Genomic DNA, 14,970 nt, shown 5'->3' on the forward strand with positions numbered 1-14,970 from the left:
AACACTTGATTATATGCTCAAAAATTTTCTACACAGCATGCCCCCCCTTAATTTCCTTATTCTAATGCTCATCAGATTATGGAGGATTTACCAGTGCTTTTGTGATATTTAATATCACATAGTACTTAACTAAACATAAGAGGAAAATAAGATCACTTCATTAGAGAGAAAACTGATTTTTCAAAAAGAAAAAGCTATTTTTTTGGAAAATAATACCATGTCTTATTTCTGTGACAAGGGTGATGTAAAAGATTAAACGTGTATGTGCTAAATGTCCCTCAAAACATTTTCAGTGATAGCATCATTTTAAAAAGTGAAAATCAAAGTAGCAAACTCTTCATATCAATTATCCAGCTACTTTTTTAAAAATATGATTATAAAAAGCAGTTTATCACGCATTATTTTGTCTTGTAACATTTATTGAGTATTTACTATTCTAGGCACCATGTTTTCAGCTATACTATGGATTATGTCATTTAATCTCATAATACTTTTATAAAAGAAATTCTGTTTTTATCCCTACTTGATAAATTTAATTAAAACCTATCATAGAAGGCATTTGGCAGGATCTATAAAACAATTAAAAATGACATTTACCTATTAGCCCAGAAATCTTACTTATTCTAGAAATACACATACTCACATATGATATGAAGAATGTAGGGGATTGCAGCTCAGTTTGTAATAGCAAATGATTAGAAACAAACCAAGTCTCCGTCATCAGGAAAATGGTAACATAAACCATAACTCTATTCCAATTATCTAATGCTGTTTAACACACCACCTCAAAACTTAGTGACTTAAAACAACATTTATTTTTTGCATGACTCTACAATTTGGGCAGGGCTCAGCAAAGACAGGTCATTGCCCATGCATGCAACACCAGCTGAAGTCACTTGACTGAGGGCTGGAGTAGCTACTTTTAATTAGATTTACTTACAACACCTGGCAAGTAGGCACTGGCTGTCAGCTGGGAACTAATATAGGGCTATGAGCCAGGGGCCATGTTTCCTCACCAACTAGATTGCTTGGCTTCCTCACAGCATGGCAGCCGAGTCCAAGCATGAGCATCCCACAAAAACCAAAAGAAAGCTAAACCTTCCTTCATATGTAGCTTTCAAAGTCCATAGTATTGCTTCCACCTAAAACACAAATCCTCCCATATTCGAAGGAAGGTATAATCCACCATATTTTCTAAGATATAGTAAAAAAAATTTAGACACATCTAGATTAGCAAGTTGTCATTCTATCTTTAGCATAAGATGGGAAGGAAAATAATAATATATGTTTGTATTTAGATTTGCATTAGGAAATCCAAAATGTTATATAAGTGGTTATGTTTTAAATGAAATGGGAAGGAGTAATCAGATACAGTGATAAAAATAAGATTTTAAATTTTATACATTTTTGTATTATTTTGATTCTTGAACAGTGTGAATGTATGTTCTATTCAATTATTTTATTTTATTTTTAAAAAGATTTTATTTATTTATTCATAAGAGAGACAGAGAGGCAGGCAGAGGCAGAGAGAGAAACAGGCTCCCCCTTGGAGCAGGGAGCCCGACGTGGGACTAGATCCTAGGACCCTAGGGTTACCACCCGAGCGGAAGGCAGACACCCAACCGACTGAACCATGCAGGTGCCCGACCCTTTAAATTCTAGATCTGGAACTGGCACAGGGTAACTTCTGCCACATGCTGTTGGTCAAAGCAACTCATAAGACCAATTCATAGTCAAGGGGAGATGGGACAGACCCGTCAGTGGAGGAGCAGGAAGAATGGACGGCCAGCTTAAATTACTACAGCCACAATGCTCCCCTTCTATTCAATAATTTGAAAGTGTGTGTGTGTGTGTGTGTGTGTTTGCACGCGTGTCCAGAGACACTTAGAGAAGTGACCTACACAAGCTCACCTAGTATTAAGTCACAGAGTTGAAAATTATTTAAAGTCAAAATTTAACCACATTGTTATTCTGCCTCCCTAGATGGAATCAAACTCACTCTCTAGATTAAGGCAGCTCTACTGCAAGTATGACTCCTTGACAAACTGGGCTATGGACAAATTTCCAGACAGAATGACTCTGAGTTAGCTCTTCACACATTCCTCATTCTTACATACGTGCCTGATGCCTGCTCTCCTCCACACTGAATATGACAGCATTGATAATGGGATAATTTACTAGTTTAAAAAGAGAAAGAGGGGGCGCCTGGGTGGTTCAGCCGGTTAAGCATCTGCTTCCAATGGGGTCATGATCCCGGGGACCTGGGATCGAGTCCCGCATGGGGCTCCTTGCTCAGCAGGGACTCTCCTTCATCTCCCCACCCCTGCTCTGCTGTGTCTCTCTCTCTCTCTCTCAAATAAATAAATAAATAAAATCCTTAAAAAAATAAAAAACAGAAAGAGAAAAAGTGATTCCTAAGAAGAAGCAGTTTTATATTTCCAGGATTTTCATTAGCTAAATAATATCTTCCTATAAGATCACGTGTTAGAGAAATGAGCAATATCTGCTTCATATATCTCATTTGGACTGTCTGGAAATCCCACATCCACAACAAAGTTTGTTGTCAGCGTTATTTATTTTTCATAAAGAACAAACGACAAATCATCTTTACATATTTAAAAACACCAAAAAATAAAAAACGGTTTTATAAGGTAAACAAATTGCTCACCACAAATGCTTATAATGTTAGGCTTCTTCTCCACAAAACCCCACCCACTGGTGATCTTAAGCATAGAGAAAACATGGAGATGGACGACTGACTGTCCTTAGTGGACAGGCCATAGTACCACCATGGACTTTGAATTTTGGAAGGTAACATAGACTAGGGCAGGAAATAGGACAGGAGGAAAGGTAACATTAACTAGCACCTTCCTCCTAGACAGCTTTCTGCCCTCTTGGGGGCATTTGAACCATGACAAGCTCTCTAAAGCAGATTTGTGTAGTGGAGAGACCTGGTGTATTTATTTGTCCTTTGATGCATGCATCAGGCCACATGTTATAATGTGTGTGGGAGGAAGGGGGAACCACCAAAGTTTGACTCAGAAGACTTAGGTTCAAGTCTTAATTATACCACTGAGAATAACGACACATAACCTACGCTGCTCATTTCACTTGGTTGAAGTGGGCTCTAAAGTACTTTGTAAGCTGAATGACAATAAGGCTTTGCACTCATCAAATAAGGAAAACAAGTCAAACCACAGCTGACTTCATGGAGTTCTCTGGCTTGAATCAGAACTTTGCCGCAGCACAAATGAAGCAAACTGATGTTTCTTTTTTACAAAGGGAAAAAGGGAAAATTCCATTTCCATGGTGATTGCATCTGACATTAACCAGTGTTTGCTTTAAAAAGTATTCTAAAACAGGGGCGTCTGCATGATGCAGTTGGTTGAGCACCAGACTCTCAGTTTTGGCTTAGGATCATGAGATCAAGCCCCACGACAAGCCCTGCTCTCAGTGCGTGGAATCTGCTTGAGACTCCCTCTCCCTCTCTCTCCCAAATAAATAAAAAAATAAATAATCTTAAAAAAACTATTCTAAACCCAAGTCAAACAAAGGAAAGGTTGATGATAACGACAAGGCACATATGCACAGTTATTATTGTCATGATTATTATTGTTCCCCACAAATGGTTGATTTGGGGGATGCTGAAAACAAAACAAAATAAAAGAGAAGCACCTAAGCTGTTTGTTTTTAAATTATTTCATCCTTCTTGTGCATGAGGTCAGCCCTTTTCTTCAAACCTTTTCCACATAGCCTATTTAGAGGAAGAAGGAGCCATCACTGTGAGTAAACAGTAGCTCCCTGAGTGAGAGAGATGAAGTAATCTATTAAGAGAAACTGTCCAGGCACCACAAGTTCCCTGTTTCCCTGGAAGTTACCAAGAGAAAACAAAAAATCATAATAAATCTCTAACATCCAAACCATCCTAAAGAAGAAAAAAAAGAAAAAAATGACTTAGAACACTCATTTCTTTATGGAGAGGTTGAGCTACCATTCCATTTCTCTCTATGTGGGGAAAAGGAGCCTGTGGAAACATTAGAATCTAAATTGACTTAATTTAGTCTTTTACAAAGAAAACTTTAAAAGCCAATAAAGTACATATGGTAGAGTCTTATTGAATTAATAAAAAGAGTCCAGATATCTTGGGTGCTGCACACTCATAAATCCTTGATCAGGTCTTTAAATGGCAAATATATTAATAAGTGCACTTCAACAAGGAAAAAAGTGTTACTCAGTTTAAAAGAAATGAAGTGAGGATTAAGGTAATGTGATTCAACACTTAGGCACTCAAATTATCAGAAAATTGCTTCAGGTTTTCCATCAAGAAATGATCAGACATTTATTCTGCTTAGCAGAGAATGCCCTTAGCCTTGCTGATATAAATCACTATTTTAATACAGTTTCTATTTGACCAAATCCACAAATGATTTACAATTTGTTTACAAACTAATCATAGAATTTTTCGAATTTTTGCCTAGTACATCTCAAAAGGACCCTGCGGTGTAACTGCATGAGCTGTTTCAGGTAAAAAACAGAATTTATGATTTCTCGGCCTTGGTCTACTTCAGCTGAAAATGATCAGTGGGAGGAAAATGCAGACAGGCAAACAGTCAGAGGTTGAGAAAAAAAAAATGAAGAGGAATGTAAGGGTGAGCAGAAGCCTTGAGAATCATATTCTGTTGGAAAGGACTTGGGAATATTTTGCATTTCTATTTTTTTGCAATAATGTTTTACATGATATATGAGGTATTTGTTAAGAATAATGGATCCTGGTAAAACACTGACAACTCTTCTGATGAGACATTAGTGGTTGAATTTAATAAACAGAACTAAACCCGTAGAGACAGTGTAGGTCTCTACAACATAAATCGCTTAAAAAGTATTTAAATATAAATAAAAATAAAATGGGGGAAAGAAGAGAATTCTGGAACTCAGACCTTTTTTTGCATGCCCATCTTTAGAAGAAATCGCTAACATATGCAATTTGTACTTGAAGACTCATTAGACTGTATCCAATCACCTTCATTTGTATTATATGTTGAATGATATAATTTTACTCTTAAAGCAACATTTTTCAGTATTAAAATGTTTTTTCTTAAAATATTTACAAAGTACTTTATAAGCATACCCACTTTGAGAAAAAGAAAAACACATTTACAATAAGGACATGAATGGAAATTTTATTTGGCTAATATACAGCAGTTATCAACCCCCTGATGGACAGGTATTTTGCCACCTACACAACTGACTTTCCTAAAACACTTTGTGTGGCGCTGTGTTGTGTTCCAAACATCTTCAAGCTGTGATCTTTAAAAGATAAAGGCAGAAATGCTTTTTGTTTGTAAAGTCTTTATTTCTGATGTATTATGTTGAATGCCACCATAAAATCCGCAAGAACCTAAATGAAGCTTTTAGAAAGCATATTGTTGAAGTGTTCTTGTTTTCAACCAAAGTACTTAAAGAAACCTTCCTAAGCAGATGGACTACTACAGGCAGGAAAATAACATATATTTGAAACAGCACACCAAATTGTGCATGTCATGAGGGCTCAATGGGCTAAATTAATATATGATGGTTTTGTCTTCCCCCTCCTTATTTAACACCTGTTGTGATAAGCTTGAAATCTGAATATTTGTAGCTTTCAGTACTAGAAAATGGTAAGTTTAAACACTAAGTACTGGCTTTTCCCCTGCTTTACATAGCACGTCTATGCATTTTGTTGACACTCTGCCCATGGTCTCTGTCAGTGGAATGCAGAGGAACCCAACCAGCCACAGCAAGTGGGAGGTTTAAACTACTGTCTTGATTAAAAAAAAAAAATTATGTTTATAAAAGGCAAATTATTTACTGTGGTTTGCCATCTGCCAAGTATCGAAACAGTAAATTATAAGTGTTCCCTCCAGATAGTATAAATTCAAAGTGTCCTTGAAAATTACTATTTGATATTTGCCTACATCTATAAATATGTACGTACACTGATAAAACCACAAGAAGAAGCTCCCTTCCATTTTGTTATTAAATTAATTTGTTTTGAAATGTAATTGGCTTCATAACTCTGAATTTTGCAACTAACTGATTAAATGTTTAATTTTATAAGTAAAATTACATATGAGGTTTTCTTTGATTTTTTTAAAGCCAATTTCTGTCATTTGCAACTGGAATATCCATGATAATTATGAGTACAGATGTTGATTAGTGTCATAAAAAAAACCCTGAAATTAATGTCCGTGACAAGATTTGAAGTTTTGAAAAATTCATTAATTGATGTCAACTTCAATAACTTCTTTCTTCCAGCAATTTCACCATGTCATTAAGTCTCTATACACAGGCTTTCTGCCCCAGCACTTCAGTGCTGCCTTTCTGGTCAAGCAATTTCCTGTGTTGCCAAATTTAGTAATCACTCCTCTGTCCTCATGTCAGAGGACCACTCTGAAACATCCAGCAGAGGTAAGGGCTCCCTCCCTGTCTTCTCTAACATCACACCCTGCAAGTTTTCCTCTCCCACTCCCCCATTAGTCATTCCTTCCCAGGAAACTTAGATGACTTCTTCACTACTCAGTCACCAAATATTGGCTCAATCTGTTATAACGGCAACGTCTAAGTGACTTCTTCCTATGAGTTTTATTTATATGATGGTTATTCTCCAATCTGTATAATCAGCTCCCATTCATGTATTCACCTGCCAGTCCAACATGTCCCCTTGATTCTCATATACATCGCAATATTCACATGCCCAAAACAGAACTCTTGATTCTCTCCCACTAAAAATCTTCTCTGCCTTACTGCTTCTTAGCAACACCAACCATGAGTACTGACTTTGGGATTTTCCTTGGTCCTTACTCCTTTCACCCATTACCAGTTTCTGTTGACTCAAATTCCAAATTATCTCCCAAATCCACCCACTTTTCTCCATCTTCACTGTTGCAACCCACTTTTAGGACCCCATAATAAAAACCCCAAACATAGGACTCCTTCTCCTATCCTCTATATACCACGATAGGCAACAATTGGGGTAAACTGTGTTGAGTAAATCATATCAATATATCAGTTCATTCTCATGCTAAAAAAAAATCAATTCTTCTTTATTCTGGTTTATGAGACTGTATATGAACTAGCTTGTCTCCTGGAACTTATCTCATATAATGCTGTCTCTTTTTAGTAAATTCCATCCATTCTGACCTTTTTCTGTTATTCCAACATACCAAGCTCTTTCCAACCACAAACCCTGACACTGGCTATTTCCTCAGTCTAGAAAGAGATTCTCTAGATCTTTGCAGACTACTTTATTCTTCTCATTCAGATCTTGGATTATGTTTTCCTTCCTCAAAAAATTCTTCCCTGAACGTAAAATTTTACATAGACCTCCTCTTCCACTCCACAACAAACAATATGATACCATTGTGTTTGACAGCATTTGTCATTAGTGAGTTACTGTCTTCCTCTACTAGAAGACAAGTTTCAAATAATCAGGATCCTAGCCTATTGAGTTTGTTGCTAAGTGTGGGCATCCTGAACAGGACCTGAAACATAATATAGACTCAACAAATGTTGTTGAATAAATATGCATGTTCCAATGCCAGGAGTACCCCAAGAAAGCTTCAGTTGAGGAAGGGTATGGCCACCTTTGGAGTTATTTTTGTATATAAAATAACATTTGGCTCTGTTCATTTACCTTAACCTGTTTTTTTCTTGTCTCTATCCATCAATTAGTAACTGTGCCTGGGGCCTTCAAGTCAATGCTTATTACCCATGAATGCGTTTCTTTAAATAAAAAACATAGATTCATACTTGTACATTTACTATGTAAATAATTTTTACATCTCTACTATATGTCAGGCATTGTCCTGGGCACTCAGGGTACAGCAGCAAACAATACAGATGAAAATACTTCACTTCATAGTTTTATATTCTGTTGAGAGGGCATGATCATGATCAAGAAAAATAAGCAGTATATCTACTATGTACATGGTAGAAAATGTTAAACATAAAAATAAAAACAGCAAATAAGTGTAGGGATCAGAATCCAAACTTTGCAGGGAAAAGACTTGTCATTTTTAATTAAAGTAGCCGTTAAAAGTGACCTTTGAGGGAAGACATGAATGAGGTGAAGGAGCGGGTCATTCAGGTGGCTCTGGACAGGGCAGAGGGAACAAGGGCACAGTGCTGGAGGACAATGGGGAGGCCAGTGTAGCTGGAGAGGAGTGACAGAGGGGGACAGATGCAGAAGATGAGGTGAGAGAGGTAGTGGGGGGAGCAGATCGCATGGAGTCTTTCAGGAAGAACACGGGCTTTCATGCCAGTGAGAAGGGGCAGCAATGCGGAGCTTGAGTGGACGATGGACATGATTTGACTTCCCTTTTAACATCTCTGTGGCTGCAGTGCTGAAAACAGACTGTAGGAGAGCGACAGTAAAAACAGGGAGATCAGGTAGGAGGTCAGCACATCTCTGCCTTACGGGCTTTTGTGAATACTGGGAAAGGTAAGGTGTGCACCTAGTCTATGACAGGTCCCTTCCTCTGTCTTTGTGAATGCTTGGGTTAGAAAGCATTAAAAGGATGATATATGCATTGAGTGGTGAAACACTCCCCTATCTAGTAATTAGCTGCAGGATACATTTTTTAAGGCGGGGGCGGTGGGGGAAGGAAACAGAGAGAGAGAGAGAGAGACAGAGAGAGAGAGAGGTTGACCCAATATACTAATATTATAGACCCAGGTGGAATTCTCAAATGAACATACCCAAAAATGAAAGAAAAGCAATGCAATTTTAATTTTTTTGAAAAACAATTTATATCATCTCTTTTAACTCTGTAGACATACACTTAAAACATTACCACATACAAACAATATGTGCTTAAAATAGCACCACAAAATAAATTTTCACACTGCGAATTTTACTCAACTGTATTTTTCTTTACCTGAGCAATATTATCATGTATATTTGCCATTAAGTAAACCTAGATTTTTGCTAGTTTTTGTAAAGGAGGAAAGCACAATCTTTTAATCAGAATACACTCTGATTTTGTAGAGGTCACTAAGCTTTACTTCTTATTTACCAGCTTGGCATTGATGTAATCCATTTCCAATAATAAGTAAGGGGAATATTGACAAAGGGAGAGGGTGGCCATTATTTTGTAAGCCTGTTATCTTGAAAGCACTCAAGGGAAAAGAAACAGAAACAAATGTGAAAGAACAAAAAGAAAACAATGAAATAAGAAAAGACATATATATATATGAAAAGATAAGACATATATATGAAGATATATATAAGAAGACATATATATATGAAATTTCCATTTAAAATATCTGTATTTGTCAATACAGAAAGCTTTTGTAACCAGAGACTATTCCATATTCACTCTATAAAAAGCAAGTGGAAATACTATAAAAAGACATTTATAAAACTGAGGATACTGAAAGTCATAATGCTTCTTCTTAATGAACAACTGAGTGTAAGAAAACACAGTGATCTATTTTAATCAGGCTGCCAGGTTCCACCTTTGCTATAAGTATATGATATGCAGGTAAAATAAAACATGCTCTGAAAATAAGTTTTGTATTATTGAAGTTGTTGGGGCAATATAATTAAAAGCAAAATCTTCTCCCAACTCAGAAATTTTCTCCACAAAGTTAAGAGAAAAAGAAAACACTTTTATTATTGCACAAACATTAAACCAGAATATAATGCACATCATAGGCAATCTTCTAAGAGATTGCAAAGATGGAAAGAAATCTCAGCCCTGTCTATAGCCAGGCAGATACATCTCATGCCATACATGTCCTCAAGATAAATAACTGGTCCTCAAGTTAAGAGGCTTTGAAAGCACCATTTATTACACATAGGTTCATCCTTAATTCACCTGGCAACCAGGCTGGCCATCTGTGGTAGTTAATTGGCTTTACGGAAAGGAAAAATAATTTTTTCCTACCTTTATGACAGGAGATAGCTTTACAAACTGGAAACAGGATTCAACTAAGGTCTGAGTCTGAGTTTCAAACTACTATATTTTCCCTAACTGAAAAGCTGATTCTCTCAATTAATGAATTTCTTTTATCTATAGCTCAAAGCTTTTCCTGTAATAGTTGAAAAATAAAACTATCTCTATTTAAAATATATATATGCATCTCTTGTGTTTTTCCCCTTCTACATATGAAATTTAGGCCAATTCAGAGAATTATCTCATCTTGTAGATCATCTTTCTAATTCTTTAAAGTAGAAATTTGAAACCAAATACTTTGCAAAAATACTCCTGTTTTTTCATTGGGACTCGAGCACTATGATTAAAAAAAGAAGAAGCTGTAATTTAAGGAAAACAATATTTGAGCCAAGATCATAATTGGTGAGTGGTTATAAATGACAACTAAAGCTTTCTTGCCATTATGCCTGGTTGAAGTGGAATGCAATCAGCAATAAACAATTCTTAACCCACATGCCCTTATGCCTGATCCCCATCCCTCACGTCATAGATACGAGGTACCAGGCCTTTCATCTCCCTCTCTTCTCTTAGGTCATTAGAGTTCGCCCTTGAACTACACGTGTCCATGTACACACAGGTTTTTTTTTTTATACAGTCCAGTACTGCAGATATTATTTCCTTTTCCTTATGACTTTCTTAATAGCATTTTTTCTTTGGGTTACTTTATTATAAGAATACAGTATATACCCAGACACCCCATCCCTCCCACCCCCCTCCAGAGGGGGAGACGAACCATGAGAGACTATGGACTCTGAGAAACAAACTGAGGGTTCTAGAGGGGAGGGGGGTGGGGGGATGGGTTGGCCCGGTGATGGGTATTAAAGAGGGCACGTTCTGCATGGAACCCTGGGTGTTATGTGCAAACAATGAATCATGGAACACTACATCAAAAACTAATGATGTAATGTATGGTGACTAACATAATAAAATAAAATTTAAAAAAAGAATAGAGTATATACTACATATAACACACAAAATATGTGTTCATTGACTAGGTTATTGATAAGGCTTCTAGTCAACAGTAGGTTATTAGTAGTTAAATTGTAGGGGGAGTCAAAAGATATATGTGGATTTTTGACTGTACCTCAACCCCTGCTGTTATTCACGTGTCAAGGGTATAACTCTCCTGAGGCCAGCAGCTTCTCTCTGCCTCCATCCTCCCAGTCAGTACCTCCCGGTCAGTACCTCCCGGTCAGTATTCTCATTTCTTTTTCATTGCCTTCTCTGGACAGGCACAATTTAAACACAAACTAAACCCACTAGGGTACTCACGGTCAATTAGCAAGGGATAAGAAGCTATCAGCATCAAAAAAAAAAAAGGAAAAAGAAAGAAAGAAAGAAAGAAAGAAAGAAAGAAAGAAAGAAAGAAAGAAAGGAAGGAAGGAAGGAAGGAAGGAAGGAAGGAAGGAAGGAAGGAAGGAAGGAAGGAAGGAAGGAAGGAAGAAAAGAAAAGAAAGAAAGAAAGAAAGAAAGAAAGAAAGAAAGAAAGAAAGAAAGAAAGAAAGAAAGAAAGAAAGGAAGGAAGGAAGGAAGGAAGGAAGGAAGGAAGGAAGGAAGGAAGGAAGGAAGGAAGGAAGGAAGGAAGGAAGGAAGGAAGGAAGAAAGGAAGAAAGAAAGAAAGAAAGAAAGAAAGAAAGAAAGAAAGAAAGAAAGAAAGAAAGAAAGAAAGAAAGAAAAGAAGGAAAGAAAGAAAGAAAAGAAACACGACTAAACGTATTTGAAAGCAGGGATAAGGAGATGTATGGAAATGTAATACATTGGCCCAGCTTTCCTCTGTGGATTTAATCATTTCGATGTCCTTACTTAACCTCTGAGCGGTCTAGCAAGCAGATTAGCCTCTACTCTCTGGTTTCTATCTGGTTAAGGAGCAGGAGGGAGAGCGAACCAGGAGAGAGCGGGTACAGCAGTGCTGCAGAAGTGCAAGAGCTGCTAAGGAAGCTGCAGCTCTGATCATCTGAGCGCTTAGCCTAAAAGAATGGGATCATTGGCTTTTATATCGATTTCATAGATCACTGATATCCCACCTTGTTTATTAAAAAAAAAGATTTCAATTGGCTCATGGACTTTAATTAGCTAATATTGCTTTTCTGCAGTATTTTTATTAGACCATAGGTAATCTGTATGATCTTTAAAGGTCAGGTTTCAAATTAAGGCAGAGGTAGCAAACTGGCTGCCCACAGTTTGCATTTGGCTGTTGCACAAGTTTTCTCTAACACACACAGTGTTTTTATAAAAACTGAATTGAAACTGAGTTGAAATCCCTTCTGGTAGCGCCACACAATCCTGCTCTCTCCAGCCCCCACCCCTCCCTCTTACTGTGCACGCTGCCTGAGTCACACATCAGTTTATCTGCCTGCCTCTTCTAGATATTTCAAATAGAACCTCACAATCTTTCAATCCATGCTGATTTGGAGGAGCCAAGAAAGGGATTTTGCAACCATAACACATATGTTTCCATCTGTTCAATATTAGTGCGCTTGCATCGAACTTATGAGGTTTTCACGTCCCATATGTTCCATTTTAGTTTACCGCATAGTCAAAAAGCTAATGCTTTATGCTTTTAACTCAGTTCCATTATAATTTAACTTCTTTTATCTCCTATCAAGAAAAGTGGCAAACTATCACTGTCTGCCTTCAAAGTAAGCAGTAATTATTAATGATCGAAATATATATTTAAGAATCAGATGAACAACAGATACTTTCCTTCGACCTATTAATCAAATAGCTTGATGTGTCTTGCATGGTTAAACTTTTTTTGAAACAATACCCCAGATGTTTTATATATTAAGTTTTAAGTTCCTATAAGACAATGGCTATATATCTTCCGTTCACCACAGCCACCTTTAATCACTCTAATTATCAGATTGTTCTAAAAGCATATACATTTCATTTTTTCTTTTCTTCTATCCCATAAGCCGTTCACATGATACAGATATTCCAACTTTTCAGCCTCTTTATCTCCTCAACTGCTACTTACACCAAAAAAGGACATAGAAATGTTATGTCATATATCCTGATATGTAGTTTGGAAAATATAACTGCCACTCATCTATGCCTAAAAACCCACCTAATGGCACTGGAGTTACACAACAGGCTTACTTGGTTGGATTCCAGAACATGGAGGGGACATTTAATGGTCAAGTCACAGGGAATAACAGGTAAAAATCATACTTGTCCTTTCTGAATAGTATTTCTATTTGGCCAGAGCAGTGAGAAGGAGGGAACAGAGCCAGTTTGTTCAACGGCCTCCATTTCCTAGCATGAGGCAGTACTACACCAGTGTTTTGGTCTTGGAATAGGTTGTGGCAGACTTTGCAGACAGTTTCTCTTCCTTCTTTTCATAAAGCTGACTGTAAGTGCTAAGAGCTGAGCCTCAGCTGTGACTTAGGGTAGCAGGCAGAGGGATGGAGTATCCTTTGGAGGGGCATGCTTTTATGTTTTTGCTTGGTTGTATTGCTGAAGGGAGAAGAATAGTTAGACCTTTAGCTTGGTATATACCTGTCAGGTCGTTTGAAAAGAGTTCTTGCTACTGGAGTTTAGAACACAAGCCACTTAATGGTATTATTATAAACTGCTAAGCCATTAAAACTTATAAGTTTAGCTTCCTCAGTAACCTCATTGGGATGTATAACTGTGGTGTGTGCCACATTTTGTTGATTCCTGGGTCCTTTGGCTATAATACCAATGAAAACATTTTATTGTTATTGTCAGCATATCTAGACCAAATACAATAAATAATATGTACAATAATTTGTACAATAAATACTTAACGTACATTTACTGGAAGTTATGTTACTTGATGAAGGCATAGATTTCATATTTTAGAGTACATATTTGAGAGTGCAAACATTATAAATAAAACAAGAAAAAGAATACTGATGTTTAAGATAACCAAAGGATTTTGTCCAGTTGGAAGGAGAGAATAAAGACACGTTAGTTTAAAAAAAAAAAAAGGAATTTCTAGATAATGATGGGAGAACAAAGCTGTATCACAAAATCTTCTTCTGCCAACTAAATTTTTTTAAAAGCAAGAAAAATATTACCATCAAAAACCATAGTAAGAGCTACAACATAATGTGATATGCATCTAGTCAAAACGGAAAAAAGTTGCAGTAAAACTCTTAGCCCAATCCTACTCCTGAGAAGAGTCAACCAATTCTAAAGATTTTCACTAAATCCCAAAATCTGAAGAAAAAACGAATGCCCATACTCACTAATATTTAAAAGTTCAAGGAAAAACAGAGTGACAAATGAAGTTTTGACTCCCCAAAATGAGTCAAACAATCTGATGAATTCTCACTAATATCCTAAAATCTGAAGCAAAACTGGGGGAAAGAGCAATTAGTTACTAGGGAAAAACAAATATAATGGTAAAACTGAACACTGGAGTCAAGTATTTAAATCCTCAATTATCTCCCCATGGGAAACAGCTTCAAGAAGGTGGCGTAAACCCTACTACAGTAAATTTAACAAACATCAGATGAGAACCAGTGTTCTCAATGGGCTGTACACTTCTCGTCCTTCCTCTTTCCAAGTCCTCATGAGACAGAATACATTTGAAACTAAGAAAAAATTGATGTTTGGACAGGGATGGCCCTGTTGATTTAAGTACGTTATTTAGACACATAACAGGGAAACTATACAATAAAAGAACAGGTAAAAATAAAAGAAAGATTGCACACTAAAAATAAAGAACCTAGACTAGATGAACACAAAAACAAAGGAAATGAAACAAACGTATGTGATTGCAAAAAATAAGGATACAAGAAAATACCAGCACAATATTATTACCAGCCTAAGTTAGCTTTAGCAAGGAAGACCTGAAAATCAAATTAATGACAAAGAATAGAGGCTTCTGACAACCATAGTAAATGGAGAGAAAAACCATAAAAGTAAAGCAATTATAGAAAACAATAAGGAGGGCAAAGATAATGCAACATAAGGATAATTTATCCCTAAGATAGAAAGTCCAACAAACAAAGCACTAATTATACTC

Source organism: Eumetopias jubatus, unplaced genomic scaffold (assembly GCF_037043125.1).
Source record: "Eumetopias jubatus isolate StellerSeaLion01/CBP00866 unplaced genomic scaffold, mEumJub1_p1.0 scaffold_6, whole genome shotgun sequence".
NCBI lineage: Eukaryota > Metazoa > Chordata > Mammalia > Carnivora > Otariidae > Eumetopias > Eumetopias jubatus.